Source organism: Zalophus californianus, chromosome 14 (assembly GCF_009762305.2).
Source record: "Zalophus californianus isolate mZalCal1 chromosome 14, mZalCal1.pri.v2, whole genome shotgun sequence".
Taxonomy (NCBI): Eukaryota; Metazoa; Chordata; class Mammalia; order Carnivora; family Otariidae; genus Zalophus; species Zalophus californianus.
In genome coordinates, this window is record NC_045608.1 from 72,999,350 (window position 1) to 73,021,092 (window position 21,743).

The following is a 21,743-nucleotide window of genomic DNA, read 5'->3' on the forward strand; positions in this document are numbered from 1 at the left end:
TGCCCACCCCTTCACCTGCTTGCCATGAGATTCCAAAATTTCAAAACAGTGCTCATCAGACTTGAGTGCACGTATTGGTCAGTTCCACACTCCTCTGTGAGCCAGTAAATAGAAAGAGGGATTAGTAGGAGCCAGGCCCCTGTCCTAAGACAGAGAACTAATCAGAGTCCTACTCCTCGTTCCTATAATGCACCACCTCTCTGGGCCACCTGCCTTCCGGCTCACCCTGTATGTCTCCCCCAAGGCACAACCATCTTTGTTTCCTCAGAATCAACCTGAGGACTAAAAGGCTTTAAGACCGCTTTTCTTATTTTATATTAGCTAGTCTTTCTATATCCGCCGTTTTCCTTATCCCTCTTCCCAATTTGCCCCTCCCCCCCCAGAATTTACCTTTTTTCTATTCTAGCTGTTAAAGCAGGGAACTTGGGACTTAGATAAGTTGAAGTCTGTTAAAGAATTTAAAATGGAGTGGCAGGAATAAACTCAATCAGAAAAGCATGGCATTCACATCTCACTCTTTAGCCCAGATTCAGACAACAGCAAAGTACACAGAGAAGGAGCTCTCAGAATTTGCCAAAATCTCACTGTGTATTAGATTTATTTATGCACGTGTCTGATTCCTCCACTAGGTGAAACACATGACACAGAGGAGCTTTATCTTATTTGCCCTTTTATCTTTAAGAGTACCTAGCACAAAGCTTTAGTTAAACACACAGTTTACTAAATAGAATAGCAGGTGACACACAAAAAAAACACAAAGGATTAGCTGAATAAACATGTGTTAATCTATTGGTTCAGGTGGAAAATTCCACTCCAAATGGCTGAGCGGCAACACACAGCAACAGAGCAAAATGAAAACCGTCCTACCATTTTTTCATTAAGATTCTCCAGAATTAACTGAAACCACCTGGTTATGTTTCCCTCCCTCCTCAGCATTCGGCTTGACATCACACAGACCAGGTCTCTGGCTTGGCTGCCTTAGCTCACCATCTGAAAATGAGCCAACTCTTACTTTTACTGACCTCCCCACAGGTGTCAAATGGGCCTTGATAGGGTTCCAGATGCACACGCTGCTCCATGTTCTTTTCCTGCTCACGTCAGTGGGAAGGGAATAAACTGCTCCCTTGAAACCGTTCACATCCCTTCAGGGGACTTGAAGCCAGCAGCTGTCCTGGAAAGCTGTTCCCTGAAAGAGTTAAAGTGCCTCCTTTTAAAAACTGTCCTAGAGGAGCAGACAGTGCATTTGCTAACTGAGATGTTGTTCTCACTTGGGTCTAAATTCCCTCCCTCCACCTGGCATCGCAGACAGCTGTGTCAGCTCCATCTGCCTACCTTGAATCCATCAGGTGAATGCTCCATTGCCTTAATTGAGGTTAAGCTAACCCGAGTAATCAAAGACAGGTATGGAATGTTCCCTGTCAAAACAATGCCTCTGATTATATGACACTAACAACTATGATTGCACTCAGCTACACTTCGGTACACGAAAAGCTTCGAATGGTGAATGAAGAGATAGGTAAACATGACAGGCAGGCCACTTTGCAAGGACTCATGAGCAGACTGCAGATGTCAGTCTTCCTCTTTAAGGTAAACTCTTTGGGAAACCTTCCGACTCGCCCTCAAGAACATTGATAGGTAACATCCCCTGAATCTGGCCTGGGAAGTCCCAAGCCACCGTCACACCACATAAGCCTTGGAGGAGTCAATGACCTGCCTTGCTCAGTGGGACACTTCAAGGACCCTGCTCCCCTATGAGGGCCTCTCTGGGCGACAGCTGGTGCTGAGCTTCCAGATCCTGGCCATCACCTATATTCATTTATTGAGTGCTCCACTGATCTGGGCTCTGGGAATACAATGTAGGTAAGATCAACAAAGTCGCTGGACTCATAGTGCCTACCTTTTAGGGGAGAGACAGATAATTAACAGGTACAAACAAATGTTATTCAATTAGTGTCAATAATTCTGAAGAATACAGATTAATATAGTGCTGAGGACAGGACAGGGGTGGGGGAGTAATAGAGGGAAGCAAGGCCCAGTGGGCAGCTGGGTAACAGGCTCTGTAGAACAGGGTAGGACAATCGTATTCTGAGGGCTGTGGCTCCCTAAGCAAATGCAATTTTCTTTTGTTTCTGTTTTTTTAATTTTTTTATTAACATATAATGTATTATTTGTTTCAGGGGTACAGGTCTGTGATTTATCAGTCTTATACAATTCACAGTGCTCACCATAATACATACCCTCCCCAATGTCCACTGGAATAAAACTTTGCTGCTTTGGTCACCAGATTCTCCCCTTAGAGTTGCTTGAAACCATGATGGTAGGTCATACATATGTAGCTGGCTAGTATAAATAGTCTTCCCCCACCCCAAATACCAATGGAATAATAATAAAAGTAGTTATAGTTTAATCCAAAATGAAAAAAAAATTGTATAGCAACATTTACCAAACTGAAAAAGAAAAAAAAGAAAGAAAAAGTGACCTCTTTTCTTTCTCATAAGAGTGAAGAAACTAGATAAGTAAATAGAGACAAAGATCTGCTCTCAACAGAGACAAGTTACTGAGTGTGTTCGCTGGGGAACTGGCAGAACATTCATCTATAAGAGGAGGCTCACACCTCCCTATAATGGACTGCTAATGTGGTGCTATTAACTCCAGATTCCAGATGTGACTTTATATGCTAAAGGTAAATTGCACTCAAACACATGCTCACTCATGTTCAATACATAAATAAAGTCCTTGGTTTAAATTTCAGCAGGTTAGGGAACAAACAGATCTTGTTACTTATAACTCCCCACTGCCTCCTAAGGAAGGTGGGTCCTGATACCTGGAGGATTTACTAAATGCAAACTTCATTCTCACTATAATTGTCTTTGGAAAAACTTGGAGAAATATTAAACATTGAAGGGGAAGATTGCAAGTAAAAAAGAGTGTAGTATGTTTAAACAGTAAGTTCCCTCACGTTTCTGGGATATACCTTGACCTCCAAAATGATATCAGTTCCAGATGATTTTTTTTTAAGATTTTATTTATTTATTTGACAGAGAGAGAGTTAGTGAGAGCAGGAACACAAGCAGGGGGAGTGGGAGAGGGAGAAGCAGGCTTCCCACAGAGCAGGAAGCCTGATGTGGGGCTTGATCCCAGGACCCTGGGATCATGACCTGAGCCGAAGGCAGACACTTAACGGCTGAGCCACCCAGGTGCCCCAAGGTCCAGATGATTTTAAAGATGAGTCATACACTACTTAATTTTTCCAAAGCATGAAAAAAAAAGAAATATTTCCAAGGAATTCTCAAGGCTAATATTTTCCTGCAACCAAAATAATAGCAGAACAAAAGAATAATACAGAACCATCTTATGTAATAATATAGATGATAAATCCCAAATAAGACAATAAATTGATTGTATGAAAAGAATAATAAAGCCCAAGCAGGTAGATTTTATTCTAGGAGGGCAAGAACAGTTCAACATTAGGGAATTCATTAATGTCATTTCCAGCATGGAGTAAAGAAGAAAAACCATATCATCTCAACAAATGATAGAAAAACACTTGATAGAATTCCATATTTATTTACTTTTTTAAAGAACCTTAATAAAGTAAAAAGAAAAGGAAACTTCCTTAAGGAAATGTATCAACCTACAGCAAATTTCATATACTGAAATTTTAGAAGTATTGCCATTAAAGTCAGAACAAAACAAGAATGATCAGAATCACCAGAATTATTCAGCATTGTCCTGAAAGACCCAGCCAATGCTATAAGACATGGAAAGAAAATAAGAGATATGAACATTTAAAAAGAGATAAAGCTTAATTAGCACATGATATAATCTTCTATTTAGAAAATCTTTATTGGGCCCCTTTCTTCCACCTGACATAAAAATGAATTATATATATTTAAACACCTAAAATTTATAATACAATTATAAAATTATAATCTTGGGATAGATAATAAAAATCACAAACTAATTCACTTATAATTTTATAATCTAAGCCATTCAGGAAATCCAAAATCCATAAAGGAAAAGATTAACAAGTTAACCACTTAAAATTCTAAACTTCTTAATAAATTAATTCCGTAAAGTTGCAGGATAGAAAATTCATATCCAGAAATTGATAGCACTTCTATACACAATAACTAAGTAGCAGAAAGAGAAACTAAGAAAAGAAGTCCATTTACAATTGCACCAAAAATAATAAAATGCCTAGGAATAAACCTAACCATGGAGATGAAAGACCTGTACTCTAAAAACTATAAAATGTTGAAAAGAAATTGAAGATGACACAAACAAATGGAAAGATATTTCATGCTCATGGATTGGAAGAATTAATATTGTTTAAATGCCTATACTACCCAAAGCAATCTATAGATTCAGTGCAATCTTATCAAAATATTTTTCACAGAACTAGAACAAATACCGAAATTTGTATGAAACCACAAAAGACCCTGAAAAGCTAAAGCACTCTTGAAAAATGAAGAACAGGGGTGCCTGGGTGGCTCAGTCATTAAGCATCTGCCTTCAGCTCAGCTCATGGTCCCAGGGTCCTGGGATCGAGCCCCACATCGGGCTCCCTGCTCAGCGGGAAGCCTGCTTCTCCCTCTCCCACACCCTCTGCTTGTGTTCCCTCTCTCACTATGTCTCTGTCAAATAAATAAATAAAATCTTTTTAAAAAGGGAAAAGAAAAATGAAGAACAAAGCTAAAGGTATCATAATTCCAGATTTCAACATATTCTACAAAGCTATAGTAATCAAAACAGTATGGTACTGACACAAAAAATGGACACACAGATCTATGGAACAGAACAGAGAGCCCAGAAATATATCCACACTTATATGGCCAATTAATCTATGACAAAGGAGCAAGAATATGCAATGGGGCAAAGACAGTTACTTCAGAAAGTGGTGCTGGAAAAATTGGACAGCTACAATACTTTTTTCTAGGAGCCTCCCTAGACTTTCAGAACAAGTTATGGTCATGCTTCAAGTTTCCCAAAGAACTGCCTTCTTGCCCCTTGGACAGCAACTGAGTTGGCATTGTCCATGCTACTTTACTGGACCCCTCAACTTGAGTAAAATTTCCTAGAATACAGGTGTGCCAGGAGTCCCCAGATCTGCCTAGAGTTTCCATGGTTTGCTACAAGGACTCAGGAGAATTCAGAAAGGCTGTTATACTCGTGGTTGAGGTTTATTACAAGGAAAGGGTAGAGATTAAAATCAACAAGCAAAATGCACATAGGGCAAAGTCCAGCAGAAACCAGATGTGAGCTTCATAGAACTTCTCTCAGTGATGTTTCATAGATGGTGTTTAATTTTCCTAGCATGTGTGACAACAGGCACAAAGTTTTGCTAACTAGGATAGATTACACAAGCCTTAGTGTCTATGATAATGTAGGTATGGAGAACCCACATGACCTTGACTACTCAGTCTCTATGCCCCCACACCAAGGGCAAAATGATGCAGCATGGCTCAGGACCCCAGGCAAACAAAACCAGGCATTTACCATAAAGCACATTTTTAGCATAGACTATCTAGTTTGGCTCAAGGTCTCAGATATACAAAGATACTTATCAGGCAGGATGTTCCAAGGGCTCTGAGGTTATCTCCCAGAAGTTACTCAAGGTCTAGTCCTTTCTTCGGAATGTGTAAGATTTAAGCACTCCAAACTTGCTGAATTAACTCTTTACTGAATAACACATATTGTTTCTTGTTTACTACAAAACACCCAAAGAATAATGCTTCCCAGAGCACATTAGGTGCTTACTATTGAGTTAAGTTGAATTAAATTAAGAAAAATCACTTTTTAACTGTCCACATGCACAATTTTTCTCCAACATTTTATTTGGTAAAATGTGAAACCTAATATATAATTTTTAAAATAGCACAGTCAACCCTTGTAGAACCTTCACCTTTACTTATCCATCACCAATTACTAATTTACTACCTCACCAAGTTCACGATATTTGCACTGTCTGTGCTTGTGTGTGCATGTACTGTTTGCTGAACCACTGAAAGTGAGTTGCAGACATCACAGCCCTTCATTCCTAAGTACTTAAGCATTTATCTCTAAGAAAAAGAGCATTCTTCTATATAACTACAATACCGGTATCATACTTAAGACATCTAACATTGAAAGAATAATATTAAATAACATGCAATCCATGTTCAGGTTCCTATAATTGTCCTCCAAATGCTCTTACAGTGATTTTCTTTAAGTAATGGATCATGTATTAAATTTGGTTAGCTTATCGTCTTAACATTTCCTCCACCTTTTCTTTTCCTTCTATGACACTGACATTGACATTTGAAGAGACAAGGCTAGTTGTCTTGTGCATGTGCAAAAGTCTGGATTTATCAATTTCTTCATGATTTGGTGCAGGTTAAACATGTTGGCAAAAATGTTACATCAGTACAGTTGTGTACAGCTACATCCCAGGGCATCACATCTGATGCCATGTATCAATTCATCTCATTATTGGGACAAATATAATTTCAATGTCAAATACCAATACCAAGCTCTATATAAGTTTGATCTGTTCCATAAGGTGGTATCTAACAAATTGCACCATTGTAAAGGTGTCTCCTCCCCCTTGGAAACTGAGAAGTAATCTGTGAGGATAGGAGGGAGGCTGGTGGATATTTTATCCATTGGTTTTAGCAACAACTGATGATCCCATCCTTGTGTATATTGATTACTATACTGGTGGCTATCAAATAGTGCTTTCTAAGTCAGTCACTCTTTTCTCATTTATTAACTGGAATTAATCTATAAAGAAGAGTTTTGCCTCATACTCCTCACTTTATAGACACATGTATTTATTATTTAATGTTTCATAGTCCATTTACTATCATCATTCTTTTTTGTGCTTAAATTAGAAGAAAAGTATGTTTATATGATAAAGCTATGAAGATGGCTATGAAGCAGTTAATTTCATTTTTAATTGCAGTATAATATACATATATGAAATTCACATAAGTGTCCAGATTGATAAACATCCACAAATTGAGGATGTTCATGTAACAAGAACTGAGACCAAGAAATAGATATTACCAACACCCACAGAATCTCCCCTATGTCCCTTCCAGACACTACTCACCAAGAGGTATCCTGACCTCTAATATAGACTAAGGGTTTTTGGTTTTTTGTTTTTACACTTTATATAAATGGAATCATACAACATATATTCTTTTGTGTCTTCTCTTCTCAAAATTACATTTGTGAGATTTGCCTGAATTATTGTGTGTAGCTGTAGATCATTTATTCTTGTTGCTGTATAGAAATCCAGAGTGTGACTATACACAACTTATTTATTCATTTTACTATTGATGGCCATTTCAGTAGTTTCAAGTTTTGGGCTATGAACATTTTAGTATGAGACACTTGATGAACATATATATGCCTTTCTGCTGGATGTATAAGAGTAGAATTGCTAGATCATAATACATGTATATATTCAGCTTTAGTAGATACTGCCAACAGAGCAGCTATTGTTTAAAAAGAAAAATTCCATCTATTATGAAACTAAGTGATAAGATATCCCTATGAGGGTGCCTGGGTGGCTCAGTCATTAAGCGTCTGCCTTCAATTGATAAACCCCTGGCCAGACTTATCAAAAAGAAAAGAGAAATGACCCAAATCAACAAAATCATGAATGAAAGAGGAGAGATCACAACCAACACCAAAGAAATACAATTATAAAAACATATTATGAGCAACTCTATGCCAGCAAATTAGATAACCTGGAAGAAATGGGTGCATTCCTAGAGATGTATCAACTACCAAAATTGAACCAGGAAGAAATAGAAAACCTGAACAGACCTATAACCACTAAGGAAATTGAAGCAGTGATCAAAAATCTCCCAACAAACAAAAGCCCAGGGCCAGATGGCTTCCCAGGGGAATTCTACAAAACATTAAAGAAGAATTAATACCTATTAATTCTTGAATTAATTTCTGTTTAATTTAAATAAATTTAACAGTTTCTCCTGAAACTGTTCCAAAAAATAGAAATGGAAGGAAAACTTCCAAACTCATTTTATGAGGCCACCATTACCTTGATCCCAAAACCAGACAAAGACCCCATCAAAAAGGAGAATTACAGACCAGTATCCTTGATGAACATGGATGCAAAAATTCTCACCAAAATACTAGCCAATAGGATCCAACAGTACATTAAAAGGATTATTCACCATGACCAAGTGGGATTTATCCCTGGGCTGCAAGGCTGGTTCAACATCCGCAAATCAATCAACATGATACAATACATTAACAAAAGAAAGAACAAGAATCATATGATCCTCTCCATAGATGCAGAAAAAGCATTTGACAAAGTACAGCATCCTTTCTTGATCAAAACTCTTCAGAGTATAGGGATAGAGGGTACATACCTCAATATCATAAAAGCCATCTATGAAAAACCTACAGCGAATATCATTCTCAATGGGGAAAAGCTGAAAGCTTTTCACCCAAGGTCAGGAACGCGGTGGGGATGTTCACTCTCACCACTGCTATTCAACATAGTTTTAGAAGTCCTAGCCACAGCAATCAGATAACAAAAAGAAATCAAAGGCATCCAAATCGGCAAGGAGGAAATCAAACTCTCAGTCTTTGCAGATGATATGATACTGTATGTGGAAAACCCAAAAGACTCCACCCCAAAACTGCTAGAACTCATACAGGAATTCAGTAAAGTAGCAGGATATAAAATCAATGCACAGAAATCAGTGGCATTCCTATAGACCAACAACAAGACAGAAGAGAGACAAATCAATGAGTCGATCCCATTTACAATTGCACCCAAAACCATAAGATACCTAGGAATAAATTTAACCAAAGAGGCAAAGGATCTGTACTCAAAAAACTATAAAATACTCATGAAAGTAATTGAAGAAGACACAAAGAAATGGAAAAACGTTCCATGCTCATGGATTGGAAGAACAAACATTGTGAAGATGTCGGTGCTACCTAGAGCAATCTACACATTCAATGCAATCCCCATCAAAATACCATCCACCTTTTTCAAAGAAATGGAACAAATAATCCTAAAATTTGTATGGAACCAGAAGAGACCCCGAATAGCCAGAGGAATATTGAAAAAGAAAAGCAAAGCTGGCGGCATCACAATTCCGGACTTCCAGCTCTGTTACAAAGCTGTCATCATCAAGACAATATGGTACTGGCACAGAAACAGACACATCGATCAATGGAACAGAATAGAGAGCCCAGAAATGGACCCTCAACTCTATGGTCAACTCATCTTCGACAAAGCAGGAAAGAATGTCCAATGGAAAAAAGACAGTCTCTTCAACAAATGGTGTGGGGAAAATTGGACAGCCACATGCAGAAGAATGAAACTGGACCATTTCCTTACACCACACACAAAAATAGACTCCAAATGGTTGAAAGACCTAAACGTGAGACAGGAGTCCATCCAAATCCTAAAGGAGAACACAGGCAGCAACCTCTTCGACCTCAGCCACAGCAACTTCTTCCTAGAAACATCGCCAAAGGCAAGGGAAGCCAGGGCAAAAATGAACTATTGGGACTTCATCAAGATAAAAAGCTTTTGCACAGCAAAAGAAACAGTCCACAAAACCAAAAGACAACCGACAGAATGGGAGAAAATATTTGCAAATGACATATCAGATAAAGGGCTAGTATCCAAAATCTATAAAGAACTTATCAAACTCAACACCCAAAGAACAAATAATCCAATCAAGAAATGGGCTAGAAGACATGAACAGACATTTTTCCAAAGAAGACATCCAAATGGCCAACAGACACATGAAAAAGTGCTCAACATCGCTCGGCATCAGGGAAATCCAAATCAAAACCTCAATGAGATACCACCTCACACCCGTCAGAATGGCTAAAATTAACAAGTCAGGAAACAACAGATGTTGGCGGGGATGTGGAGAAAGGGGAACCCTCCTACACTGTTGGTGGGAATGCAAGCTGGTGCAACCACTCTGGAAAACAGTATGGAGGTTCCTCAAACAGTTGAAAATAGAGCTACGCTACGATCCAGCAATTGCACTACTGGGTATTTACCCCAAAGATACAAATGTAGGGATCCGAAGGGGTACGTGCACCCCAATGTTTATAGCAGCAATGTCCACAATAGCCAAACTGTGGAAAGAGCCAAGATGTCCATCGACAGATGAATGGATAAAGAAGAGGTGGTATATATACAAAATGGGATATTATGCAGCCATCAAAAGGAAGGAGATCTTGCCATTTGCAACGACGTGGATGGAACTGAAGGGTGTTATGCTGAGTGAAATAAGTCAATCAGAGAAAGACATGTATCATATGACCTCACTGATATGAGGAATTCTTAATCTCAGGAAACAAACTGAGGGTTGCTGGAGTGGTGGGGGTGGGAGGGATTGGGTGGTTGGGTGATAGACACTGGGGAGGGTATGTGCTATGGTGAGCACTGTGAATTGTACAAGACTGATGAATCACGGATCTGTACTTCTGAAACAAATAATGCAATATATGTTAAGAAAAAAAAAAGAAGAAGAAGGTAGGGGAAGAATGAAGGGGAGTAAGTCAGACGGGGAGACGAGCCATTAGAGACAATGGACTCAAAAAACAAATTGAGGGTTCTAGAGGGGAGGGTGGTGGGGGGATGGGTTAGCCTGGTGATGGGTATTAAAGAGGGCACATTCTCCGTGGAGCACTGGGTGTTATGCACAAACAATGAATCATGGAACACTACATCAAAAACTAATGATGTAATGTATGGTGATTAACATAACAATAAAAAATTATTTTTAAAAAAAGCGTCTGCCTTCAGCTCAGGTCATGATCCCAGGGTCCTGGGATCGAGCCCCGCATCGGGCTCCCTGCTCAGCGGGAAGCCTGCTTCTCCCTCTCCCACTCCCCTGCTTGTGTTCCCTCCCTCGCTGTCTCTGTCTCTGTCAAATAAATAAATAAAATCTTTAAAAAAAAAAAAGATATCCCAATGAACTCCAAAATAAGAGCAGGTGAAAAAACCAGTAACAGTTACAAGACCCACACGGTTTTAACTTAAAATTAAAATGAAATAAATGACCCCAACTATGAATCTACTTGGATGGCAAAACCACGGAGAATTGTGTCAAAATTAGGAAATAAGTAATTTGACTCTACCCCCCAGTGGCATGTACCCTGAGGACAAAAAGAACTATTAGACATTTTCGACAGTTTTCATTAATCATTGGAAGTGGGATTGATATTGTTATTTTTAAACTGTTATGAACAGTGATGTGAGACAAAGCAAATGAATAATACTGGCAGAGTCATTGAAAAATGGGAATTTAGGCAAGGCTGGAAGAAGATTTAGATGTAGCTTGATGAGGTTAAGTAAAAACTCTGTAGTCCTGAATTAGATTTGGAAGTTTCAATACAAACTCAATGAATTTTCTTTTAAAAATTATATCCCAGGGCGCCTGGGTGGCTCAGTTGGTTAAGCGACTGCCTTCGGCTCAGGTCATGATCCTGGAGTCCCGGGATCGAGTCCCACATCGGACTCCTTGCTCGGCGGGGAGTCTGCTTCTCCCTCTGACCCTGCTCTCTCTCTCTCTCTCTCAAGTAAATAAATAAAATCTTTAAAAAAAAAAAATTATATCCCATCATTCTCCACTGAAAAAGCATACCACAATGACCAATCCAACAGCATAGTCTAGTTCCTACACTGTTTCTAAATATCATTTCTCACTAAAAGAAACCAAAGCTCTTTGAAGAAGTGGCTGATTTCTAAATCTGGAGCAGGAAATGTTCATGAGCCTAGAATAAAGATTATAACCAAAAACAAAGAAATTGTTAAAGATTACTAACATGATATCAAAAGGACTCAGGAACAACTTGAATATGTTCCTACTGGCCTAAGAGGGAACAATTTGAATGACAATTTGGATAGAATGAAGGACGTCAAATACGTTTAAATCCATGAATTTGGATTTTTTGTAAGGATACTAAAAATTTATTCATTCCACTTCGAGAATGCTGAGGAATTACCTCAAAATAACCATTATCAATGAGGGAAATTTTTTCTTTATATAATGATATGCTTATGATTTCAGAATAATAAACAAAGAAGTGATGATTAAATTCAAAGATCATTATTCTATATCACTTAATGAATTAACTAATGATCATCAATGGTTGCTAGCATTACAAAAGGAGAGATGATTAGACATTATTTTCCTCCTGGTAGAAGTACACATCACTATCTATACAGTTTTGCCAAAATTGACCCTTAATCTGTTTAACCCTTTAGGCTGAACTACTAATTTTCAGGAAATACAGAGGACAAAGGAACAAATTAAAATACACAACACGAACACAATAAGTTCATTATCGGGAAACAACACGACAAAGGACTTAGCTTCTTCAACAAAATAAAAATAAAAATAAAAATGCAAGGAAAGAAAATGGACCAGAAATGCAGATTAAAAAAATACTCAAGAGACCTTGTTTGGGTTCTGTTTCAAGCAAACTGCAAATAATAAAGCACTGGCTGATTCTTCAGTGCTATTAAAGAAATTATTGTTGTTTTTAGGAATTACATGACAGGGATTTTTGTTATGTTTAAGAAGGAGAGTTCTTGTCTTTTAGAGATATATCCTGTAATATTTACATGTAAAAATAATATGTCTAGAATTTGCTTCCAAAAACCCAGGAAAGGGATATGGAGTAGCAGGTAAAAGTATAGTGTGCTTTACCTATATGAATCTGGGAGATGTATACATATGGGGGTTTATTTTACTGTTCCATTTTTGGATATGTTTAAAATTCTATATAAGAATTCGAAAATACTAGGCTTACATAGAAGAAGTGAGTTTGAGTTGACCCTAAAGAATAGGATGCACAGTCCTCAGTTTTCATTCTCTATTATTCTTCTAGGAAAAAATCTTATGTTTTTAACTTGTCTCATTGTTCTTTTCCCAAGTCTCTGAATTTTGTGAAGTTTCACATTCTGTATTTTAGCGAATCAATTTGTTTTCTCATGAAAGAAAACCAATAGTAAGTAACTTGACAGAATCTTTCAAGTCCCTTTCCCAACTCAGACACAATCTCAACATCAGGAAGTTCAGAAAGTATCCTTTTTGGATTTTTGCCTCTATAAACTGGTTCTTTTAGTTCAAGACACACATTCACCATTGGTTCATGCATGGCCACTTGCTTTAGTTATTTTTAACAATGTAATAAGGACCTATAAACCCATCACTCAAAACAAAACCCAGGACCTTGAGGATAATCTACAATTAGTCATGTCTTACCTCAAATTCCGGCTTTCCCCTAAACCTGCCCAAAGTAACCATGGTCCTAAGTTCCACACCCATCATTCCCTTGCTTGTCTTTTTGTACAGTTTACTTGCATCCATTTTAGTTGTTTTCAAGTTAATCCAAAGGATATGATGTCAAGGCACCTGAGTGGCTCACTTGGTCCTGGGATGGAGCCCCACGTTCAGCCTCTGCACTCATGGGGGGGGGTCTGCTTGGGATTCTCTCTCCCTCTCCCTCTGCCCCTCCCCCTGCTCATGCTCTCTCTCTCTTTCTCTCAAATAAATAATAAATAAATCTTAAAATAAAAAGGATATCATGCCATAATATGTTGGGACCTACCTTTTTCACTTTATACTACATCACCAAGATCTACCCATATTTTAGGGTAGAAACAATGAACTATTGTTTAATATGCCCTTGTATGAATACTCCCCACTGATTCATCCAGTGTCTGACTGCTGGGCATCTGGATTGTTTCTAAAGTTGCACTGTGATCAAAGATGCTATGAACCATCTTGCACATATCTCTGGTTGTACAAGCTTTAGAGTTTCTCTTGGGGATATTCCAAAGAATGAAACTGCTGAGTGATAAGGGATAGGAATGCTTCCCCCTCGGTTTCCATCTGAAGACTCTTTCCTGCAGGAACACAGCCTTGTGCTTGAATCAGGAAGGTAGCCCCACTATGCTTTGGTGTGGTTTGTCACTGGCTCTCTTTCCCACCTCTTGTTTTTCCAGCCCCATGACAATCTAAGAGATTTGTTTTCCCATTTAGTGCTTCAGAATAATTGAAGAAAAAGTACTAGCAAGAAGTTCTGAGCTTGGAGAGCTTCAGGCATCTTTAATTGGCACAACTTTTTCAGTCAAAGTGATGGAAATTACTGACAGCTAACTATCTGCATTTCTTTTGGGTGTTGTAATCAAGAAAAAAAAATATGACCTCCCTCTCCATATAGAAAGACTATTCAAATCTATTCCAACTTTCATTTTAAAACACAATATTGAACAAATTCATCTTGGTCTTTTTTCCTGTTGTGTTTATTGTTCCCCCCTGCTTTTTCTTTTGAGAGGAACAGATTTTTAATCAGTTACTCTTGCGGAGTTACTGACATTTGTGAATCTCTTAAAGCTAAATTCTTCTCATATTTTATGACATGAGCAAAACTACTTGAGGAAATTAATAATTTGCTCCCTGACTTGAATGAGAAATTGAGTAAGGAATATAGGATTTTTCCACCCATTTGCAGAATGTCTATGCCATATGCTCACCTTAACTTAACTATCACCTTGAGAATCAGGTGCTGCCTGGCTGTTGTGAGAGAATTTCTTTTCTTTATTTTAATCAGGGAAAGAGAACATGAGTACTTGAAAATTCATAATATTAAGTCTAATTAGAGTTTCTTAAATGCTGTTTTAAATTAGGATAATTTTAAATTATTGGATGTGACAACTATATAAACATAAAATGCTTTAATTAGAGACTTGTTTGTGTGAGAAAAAATCTCGAAGCATCAGTCTGTCACTCTGCATTAACTTCCAACAGCCACGGAGTCCCAATGGACCACTGAATCTTAGCAATAAGTCTATACCCATCATCCTCTCTCTACATTCTAATCCTCTCTTGTTGGTAGCCAGGTCTCTGCTCTTTAAAGAAAAAACTCAGGGCAACAAATTCAAGTTGAATTCTCATTCAAATTCATAGCAACTCCTAGTGTTTCTGAATTTGCTTAATGTTTTCACTGAGCACAGTTCTTCTGGGCCTTCATAAAAATATCATGCCATGCTACTGACAGAAAAAAAAAAGTTGTATGAGTAGCTCAGTCTTAAAGGGTGATAAAACAAACAAAAATAAAATCTCAGAGTCTCCCTCAAGTACTTATTAACTTTTTAGAATCACATTCTCCTCTTAGAATCTGATGAAAGCTAAAAGCTCTTTCCCATCATCACAGAAAAAAAATCTATAATCACAAAAATGTTTGCATACAAATTCAGAGAGCTTATGTAGCTCCTGATGGCCACATCTATTAGCCATCCTTGAATTCAGATTCTAACTGGTGAGATAAAATATTCATTTATCAGTAAGAATGTGTGGAATACCTACTATGTACCTGACACTGTTCTAGACACTGGGAGTACAGTGGAGGAGACAGCTGGACCTGGTCCCTGCCCTCATGAGGCTCATAATTTCATGGAGGAAACAGTAACCGAATGATCACGCCCACAAATGTTGAGTAGGAATTTTGTGAGATGTACAAAAGGAGAAGGACTGAATACTATCAGAGCCAACAGACGGGGATTTGACCAGATCAGGAAGCTTTTGGAAGACTTCCCTGAGGTTGGGCAATGGTGCTGAGTTCTGAGTTAACAGGTGGAGGGATGGAAAGGATATTTGAAGAAGTAGGAACAGCAAGTTCAAAGGCCCTATAGTAAGAGTGAACATGGTGTGTAAGAGTGGCCAATCACAGAGAGACAGGGAGAGTGAGGCCAGAGGCAGGGTTGAAGAGATAGGCAAGGAAAAATCATGCAGGACTTTACCATCATGTTTGAAGCCTTTTTTTTTTCCTTTATTTTAGAGCAATAGGAAGTCATTAGGCAGTTTTAAACTGGGAGGTGGGCAACATTGGTTTTGAATTCTGGAAGTTTCATTTGGCATGCAGTGTGGAGAACGGATTGGCAGAGGACCACAGTGGATGCTGAAAGATCAGTGGAGAGGCCATTGCAAGAGTCTAGACAGAACTAGATAAGGATAATGATCACAGGAATGAGCGTGGTTGGACTCAAGAGACATTTAGTTGGGACAATTAACAGGATGCCACAAAGCATTGGCTCTTTCATTATGGGCCCATACATCAAACAATGCCAGCCACATGTTATGCTGGTGCTCAACAAATTATCTGTTGGATGAATAAGTAGATTTTTATGTAAGTTGTAATCACTGAAAGAATGTGAGGTACAGAAGTTGCTAAGGTGGAGATAGGTAAGTAAAAACAATGTGTGAAAGAAGAATCCTAGTTAATTTGACGCTGAATGGGTGGTGTGGAAGGGTCTGGTTTGACTTATACAGGTTCTATAAAGTGACAATGAGTGGGTAAATTACTGAGAGCAGAAGTCAGATGAAAAACAATGATAGAGATTCACTTTTGCTTGATATCAACCTTCTGTGAATGTGTAATTGCCTCAGGATGTGGCAAATCGATAATGATTTGGGAGGAAGATTTGTTAGAAAATAAGAACAGCTTTAATAGCCAGTCCTGTGCACTTCCCAACAGTCCCCAAATCACTCAGTTTGGTAAGTTCTTTTATTTCAAACACCAGAAAAGCAGGCTGTTGTGTGGAAATGCCCATGCTTAAGATATTTTAGAAAACTAGCAATCGATGTGGGATTAAGACTCTTGAGTTTCATGATTCTGACAAAGCCATGGCCACTGGAGTCCAACCTGGGAGATCCTCAATAAATCGCTGTGGATATTGGCTCTTTATAAACCCAAATCATTCACCTTGATTCCACTGCATGGAAACAGCATGTGCATGATGAAACAGGACAAGCTCTATGTTTCTGTTTCCCAGTCTGACTGCACAGAAAAATTCCCATAAGATTCTGTTCAGTTAATAAGAATGCAAATGAATGCACACATAAGGGAGATTCATTCTCACTTCTAGATTCTGTGCGCGTTGAACAATTTGGATCTTTATTACCTTTGACTCTTGCTCTTAGACGAAAAGTTAAATTAATGGCCACATTCGCTGTACATTTTGAAACCCACCTTTCAAATTTTTAGAAAGGGGATGGATTATGTGCAGGCTTCATCCTTTCAATAGAGCTTTCTATCTGAGGCTGCTGTTTAGTGAAGATTATACATTTAAAGACAGTCTCATCAATAAAACTAGAGGTACTAAAGAGCCTCTGAATGTTTCAGAAGTGGAATGGGGGATTCAGCATTCACTGAACATTTTCACAGAGAGGTGGTATCTCTTATATTAGGATGAGAAATACAGTGCAACCAGCTTTTTCACCACTACCATCCAGGCTTGGGTTTCTTAACATTTCTGTGAACAGGTGCTGTTTTTAATTTCTCCCACAGTCTTATGATTTATGGGCTATGACTAGGTAACTATGTGGCTGGAGGAAAAATTGAAATTTCTGAATAAAGATGAATGTAAGGCATTACTTTAAACAAATAAGGGAAAGGAGGGGCACTGACAATTTTTCTGTCATTATCCCTGACCACTGATGGCTTGACTAAAGTAGTTGGCTTGAAATTGTACTAAATAAAACTTTGATGTCCACTGACCAACTAGTTGGATATTTCCTGAGCTAGGTTTCTTTGTTATCTATTTGGGCAGTAGCTTGACCTTTGGGCAGGTTGGGAATACTCATCCAGTCTTTGTGATGAGAACTGATAACAGTGGAAATATAGTGCCAACTCTTAGCACCCAGATAGCACCCTTTGCCACCACTTCCCCCATCTTCACAAATGACTTCATCCTCAAAGTTGGTCCAACCCCACCTACTGCAAATGTTTGAAACATTCCTTCATTCATCGACCACAAAGATGTCTAACTCCAAATATATGATGGATGCTGTGTCAAAGAAGAGTGCTAATAAATGGCTCTATTTAGATAAGGGGAAGACTAAAATTACCATTCTTATATACCCAACTCTTAATTAGCCACATTAATAAAGGAATCAAGAAGATAAATAGTCCAAAATAAAGGATAATACAAAAGCAATTTATATTTGACTTTGGTATTCATTATGTGATTTTGAGGGTAAGCAAATTAACTTAATAATTATGACTTGGCTTTTCAGAATGAGTTTGTATTCTCAACTGGCTTGTGTTGAAAGCCAGCTAGTGGTGTGCTAGAAGCCAAAAGAAGTTTGACCTGGAATTTGTAATTTTCAGCAAATGACTCATCCATAGATTATCAAAAGTTGATTTGTTCTGACATTTGGAGAAGGTCTATATCATTCCCATAGTCTCTGGAGAACAATGGTGTAATGTAAATTGCATAGATACAGCAGCAGATACAGGACCAGACATAACAGACTTCAAGACAAGAATATTACTAGAGATAGTCATTTCAAGAGGAAGACACAACAACCCTAAAGGTACATCTAGTAATATAACCCCAGAATATGTAAAGCAAAAAGGTCTCAAAACTAAAAGAAGAAATAGACAAATATGCAGTCATAGTTGGAGAATTTAGCACACTTTTGCTCAGTAAGTAAGAGAATAAGCAGACCACAAATTACTAAGGATATTAAAATTTTGAATAACCTATAAAACAACCAGATCTAATTGAGAATTATGGAAGACTACAATTCAACAACAGCAGAATACATGTTCCTTTTGTGTTCCTACAGAATATTTACCCAAGCTTGAATTCTAGATCCCACCCTAACATATGATCAAAGTAAGTTACTTTGCCTCCATAAACTTCAGTTTTCTTTAGTGTGAAATGGAAATAATAATATTTGTTATACAGAATTGCTGGGGAGATTAACGGAGAAATATAAACTAAAAAACAATGTAAAAATGAAAAGTTCCATATTCATAATAGTTTCCAATGCAATAAAGGATCAAGAATGTCTCAAGAGGAAGAGCTTAGACTGCAACTGGTTGAAAGAGTATACTAGAGAACTTGTTTCAGTGCTGACATTTGCATAGCACCATACTATTTAACTTAGCATGTAAGTTTCCTGGGCGTGGTTGGGAATGGAACTATTGAAGGAAATAATGGGCCATTTTACAAATGCTGCTTTTCCAGGGTGCCTGGGTGGCTCAGTTGGTTGAGCAACTGCCTTCAGCTCAGGTCATGATCCTGGAGTCCTGGGATCAAGTCCCACATCGGGCTCGCTGTTCAGCAGGGAGTCTGCTTCTCCCTCTGACCCTCTTCCCTCTCATGCCCTCTATCTCTCATTCTCTCTCTCTCAAATAAATAAATCAAATCTTTAAAAAAAAAAAAAACAAATGCTGCTTTTCCTACCTCCTTTTGCATTCATAAAACAATCAGAGAGTACTTCAGATTAATTATCTTTTTCATTTGCACCAGATCACATCTACTTAGCTACTACCATTTGTTGAAATGAACACAAAAAAGTCAAATAGCCTTCACATCACAGGTTCTCAACATTTTAAAAATCTATAAAAGACAATATTGTTAAAGTCTGAACCCAGTTAGCTTGGACAATAAGTATGAAAAGTTCTTCCTTGATATTTTTCTTTATTTTAGTCTTTAATAACCAAATAATTACTCTCTAAAAGTATGTCTGTATTCCTTAACCAATTATATGCAGGGAACTATTGTGAGAACAGAATGAGATGACACGAGACAGAACTATGGACCTCATAGTACTCTACTCAATATGCAAGGGATTGTTACTGTTTTTTCATCTGAGTTCTTGAGGGTCTATTTTATCAGCCCCTCTCTTCAATGCACATGCGCACACACAAATGCTTTGTGGAGAGGGAGCCACACAAAGTAGAAAATATCCAGAAATGACTGAGTAGAATAACAGTTACGGGGATGACATCAAGACATCCTAGAAGTGGACATTGTAGCCAAGTTGCTAAAATTATTCAGCTCATTCTATTTGATCCCAAAAACAAATATACCAAAATTATTTGACTAAACGGAGCAGCCAGATTTGGTCAAGGTAGAGATACAGTCTATAAGACATTGAAAAGGAATAACTGTAAGGGAAGCAGCTGCAGAAGCAGAGCACAGCTAAACCAAGGGCTCAGGATTTACTCAGTGTCTGAGCACCTAACAGGCCCGGCACAGAGGTGGAATCATAACAGGTCCTCAAGAAATATTTGTGTATTTGTATTGCAATCAAAACTTTCTCAGAGTCAATTTGCTCTCCCCAGGCAATCAATGTTCTAGAAAAGTTAGGAGAGTTTTATCACTCTCAGTAATGTAAAGTTAAGTTGTTGCCCAAGAGCTGATGTTAAAGCAAGTTCTACTTTGATCATTTGTAAAACATGATAGGCTTGAGGGAGGCTGTAAGATGGATTTGACACATATTTCAAAGAAGTCTGATGATCTTCCTAAACTTCTACAAGTCTCACATAAACTATGTTTAATCTCTGTCCTCACCCAATAAACTATATTTGTAGCAGTAGTTAAAAATAAGTATATGCATATAAAGAAAATGTACCTGATTCATATGTTCAAATACAATTGTGACACTTAACATCCTTATGATGATTCATAATTTATAAATTGCTTACTATTGTAATTTCTTACCTTTCATTATTTTTTATACACAAACAATGCACCAAAATAGGCATGATTATTCCCACAATACATATTTAAAAATGAGGCTGAGTGACTCAATGGAGGCAGTTCTTCTCAAAATTTTATGACTGAAACAGCCCTAAAGTCAGAGGAAGATTAACCCTCAGAGTCTGGGAGTATAACCCAAAGCAGTCTAGCAAGGTAAAACTTACCCATCAGGTCTCTTATTTTATCTTTATATTTTTTCCCAACTTCTGGATCTGAGTAGAATGTAGTGGTGGAAGCAGGCCCACTGCAACAACCAGGAAGAAAAAAAAAAAAAAGGATAAAAGCAGGCCATCACTCCCACTGCAAAATCATATTATTAAAGACATTGGATACATATTGAAGCAAAGAGGACTAAATGAATTTAATATGACAAAGAATAGAGTCTTTCTTATATGAGCTAATATTGATGTCTATTTCTACCTTGAAGTCATTTCCTGAGATTAAGTATTGATTATGAATTGGGCTTGCTGTAGGAAAAAGAGTCTTTAGGAAAGAAAAAAAACAAGCAGAGTTTTTCATGACACTCCATGGGCTGGAATGTTGAATTAGAATCTAGGGGATCTCCCAGACCATGCCTCAGTTTTTTCAGTGAGAAAGTTGCAGAGTCTTAAGGTCACTTGGCAGTTAGGAGGGTTCAGATAAAAAGGCAAAGTAAAAGCACCCACAGGATCTTGTGCTTTAGAAACAAAGTTCTACTAAAAGGAGAAACCTACCACAAACACTCAACAAGACTTGTCCTTCAGACATTAAGAAGCAAAGGAAAACAGGTTATAATAACCAGAGCATCCAGACAGCCTTAAAACAGAGCTGGTTAAATTGAAATTGTTCACCCATCACTCTTTCTGCAGAAAATAAAATCAATTTTAGATTTAGTCTTCTTTTATATACAATGTCCTGTATTTAATTTAAAAAAATTCATGAGACATGAATAGATAAGGAATGTGACTGACAGTTAAGAGAAAACATAAGCATTACAAGCTAATGCACAGTTGATACACATATCAGAGTTATAAGGAAAAGATTTTAAACATATGTTAAAGAAAACACAGAAACAATGAACAAAATGAATGAAAAGATAGACAATTTCAATAGATAATTGGAATCTGTAAAAAAAAAGAACCAAATACACATTCTAGAACCAAGAAATACAATATAAAAAATTAAAAATTCATTAGACATGTTA